We start from the raw sequence: 3,138 nt of genomic DNA, 5'->3' as shown, positions 1-3,138 counted from the left end.
AGTTTGGGAGACAGTGATTTGATAAAATGTAAGTCAAAATATCAGAAATACATTCATTTACCCTTTAAAACTGATAGTAACCTTTTAAGCTCTGAACAATTATTTCAGGTCATGAGTCACCCAGTATCTCAGACACTTGAGATAACAAGGTGTAGAGCTGGACGAACACAGCAGGCCAAGCAGCATCAGAGGTGCAGAAAAGCTGACGTTTCGGACCTTGTTATCTCAGATTCTCCAGCATCTGCAGTTCCTACAATCTCAGACACTTAGTTGTTTGTTGATTGTCTTGGACGAAAGACATCAGACAAAAAGATTGGTGGAGATACACAAAGTGATACTGATGCACAGTGGAAGGCAATATCATCCAAAGAGCAGCTGCCTGAAATTCAGCATTCAGGGAACATAGAGACCAGCTTGGACTTGTGAATGCAGGGACATTAGAAGTTTAGGAGGTTGGAGAAGGAACGGCTACCAAAGTAGGAGAATCTCAAGATGCAAGAAATGTTAGAGTGTAGATATCTCAAAGGGCTTTGTCCTGAAACAGATTAAAGCAATATGATAAACTATGAGATGGACTTGGAGCCTCAGAAGTTAGCCACAGATAGTGACAGACTAATTCACATGAGAACTCCCACTGCCACTTCAGTAAGTCTATATTAGATTTTTTTCCCCTTTGCATTTCATCATAGAATCCCTACAGTGTGAAAACAGGCCCTTCAGCCTAACAAGTCCATACCGACCCTCAGAGCATCCCACCCAGGCCTATGACCCTAAAACCCAACTAATTTTCACATACCTGAACACTATGGGCAATTTAGCATGGCCAATCCACCTAGCCCACACATCTTTTGACTGTGGGAGGAAACTGGAGCACCCAGAGAAAACTCACGTAGACACGGGGAGAATGTGCAAACTCCACACAGACAGTCACCCAAGGGTGGAATTGAACCTGGGTCTCTGGAGCCACCATTTTTTTTCTTTCAATCTACTGTTCCAGCCAAAAATCACTCTCCTAACTCTATTTGTTAAAAAGCTGTGATTAATTAACTGATTGGTTCCCCGAAGGTTTGATGCACGTATAAATAGGAATTCCCTTCTATTGCCTTGGCTGTGGCTAATCAGAGTGTTTCAGCTCCTAAAGAAATCATTCGTTGTCACAAAAAATGGGGAAACCTGCAATTCTGCTAGTGAAAGAGATTTACTACCCAATGCTTGCATCTGTAGCTGTTCCTGGTGAGTTGATTCATTTTTTTTTAACTATTTCTTCATAATCAACTTGTTCAGAGATGTTGTAGACACCTCTGAAGCAGGAGGGACTTGATCCAGTGTTTCTCAGTCTGGGGCAGGATGGGAAGGGGTGCTGATCTGCCACTGGCCCACAAGAGGGCATTGTGAGTCATCATAATCTCTCTGCGTTGATCCCTGCCATGTCACTCCTTGTTTATTCGCACATTGAGTCAAGTGACAATTTCTTTCTCGTAACATTTCACAATAACTAATTTTGAGAACTGGTTGATCTACCTTGTGTTTTAATTTTGATTTTATTTCATCTTGTGGTGTGATAATAATTCTCCTTAATGATCCTGTGTATTTTTGGATTGCTTCGTTATCCCTTACAAAATGAACTCAGCGCTAGATGACTAAAGACTTTTTGTATGTTTTTAATCATATGAAATTAACTCACATTATTGTCTTTCATTTGAATCAGGCATTGATATATTATTTACTGCTTGTTTTTATCTGTCTTGTAGCAAACATGGCCACAATTTGGATTCTTTCACGAAGAAAGTGTGGCCTTTCCAAGTGTATCACTGTTTACATGTTGGCCATGGCAACAACAGATCTACTGGTCCTGATCAACAATGTAATATTCTATCACGTCTTCAGTTATCACTTTCCTTTGTCATTCCTGTCCCATACCCCTGTTTGCAGATTCATAATATACATGACTGCTGTCACTCCCGATTTATCTGTTTGGTGCATTGTCTTCTTCACATTTGACCGATTTGTAGTCATCTGTTGCCAGACATTTCAAACAAGGTATTGCACCAGAAGCACTGCAATCACACTGGTAATAACCATCATGGTTGTGATCGTATTGAAGGAAATACCGGTTTTGTTTGCTTATGAACCTGAGAAAATTATTAACAAAGTGCAGTGGGGCTGCCGGTCAAGTCCAACATTTTTTTCTTCTTCTGCAGGTCTAGGTTATGTCTGGTTTTATAGTGCCTGGGTCATTTGGATTCCTTTTACTCTGATTGTCTTGTGTAATTCGTTAACTGTTCAACGTATTGTACGAGCAAATAGAACCCGCACTGGACTCCGGAGCTCCAAAAGTGGGAATCAAAGTGACTCAGAAATGGAGAACCGCAGAAAGTCCATCATTTTATTATTCTCTATCTCAGTAAGTTTTCTCCTGCTCTGGTTGACAAATGCTGTGAGTTTAGGCGTTACCAAACTGACAAACACCGTTTATTACCAAGGAAAGTTCACAAATGCTGAATTTATTGCCATTGAAGTGGGAGATATCTTGAAGTTTTTTAATTGTTTTCTAAACCCTTGTATTTATGCAGCCACACAGAGCAAATTCAGAGCAGAGTTGAAAAATATGGCAAAATCTCCGTTGATATTAATTCAAAGATATTCAAAGTTTGACAGAAGTCTGTAAAATAAATTTAGCTCAGCAAATGGTTAAGTCCAATGAAATTTTAGTTTCATGTCGTTCTCCGTCATAAAACATCCTTGTTTCTAGTAAAATGAAGCATCATTCATTTCTATATTCACATATCTTTGACTTTCCAGAGCACCTTTAGTGTGGATATTGTTTACCGCTTTCTTGATTCTTTGTTGAGTAAAGACAACCTTAACGTCCTGCAGTCAGAGACCTAAGATAATCTGATGTTTATGGTTTTGATCATCTATATGGGAAATAAAAGGATTCCATTACAGTCATTGAAATCAAACACATCTATTTGAAACCATCAATCGAGTTTCAGTTAGTCCTAATAAAAACTGAAAGAACTGCGGATGCTGTAAATCAGGAACAAAAACAAAGTTGCTGGAAAAGCTCAGCAGGTCTGGCAGCGTCTGTGAAGGAAAAAACAGAGTTAACGTTTTGGGTCTGGTGACCCTTCCTCA

At 39.5% G+C, this 3,138-nt stretch overlaps 1 long non-coding RNA gene across 1 annotated transcript in view; it reads right to left on the bottom strand.

Moving 5' to 3' along the window:
- Positions 1-1,699: 1,699 nt before the first annotated feature.
- The window catches only part of LOC125488100, a 25,859-nt gene continuing 24,420 nt past the window's right edge, over positions 1,700-3,138 (bottom strand). Inside the window, exon 3 of the long non-coding RNA XR_007266212.1 lies at positions 1,700-2,918. This is a non-coding gene — a long non-coding RNA (uncharacterized LOC125488100). The remainder of the gene's footprint in view (positions 2,919-3,138) is intronic.

The sequence above is a fragment of the Rhincodon typus genome, chromosome 49 (genome assembly GCF_021869965.1).
Source record: "Rhincodon typus isolate 14 chromosome 49, sRhiTyp1.1, whole genome shotgun sequence".
NCBI lineage: Eukaryota > Metazoa > Chordata > Chondrichthyes > Orectolobiformes > Rhincodontidae > Rhincodon > Rhincodon typus.
The sequence above is the reverse complement of the archived record's forward strand: the minus strand, read 5'-3'. Positions and strand labels throughout refer to the sequence as shown.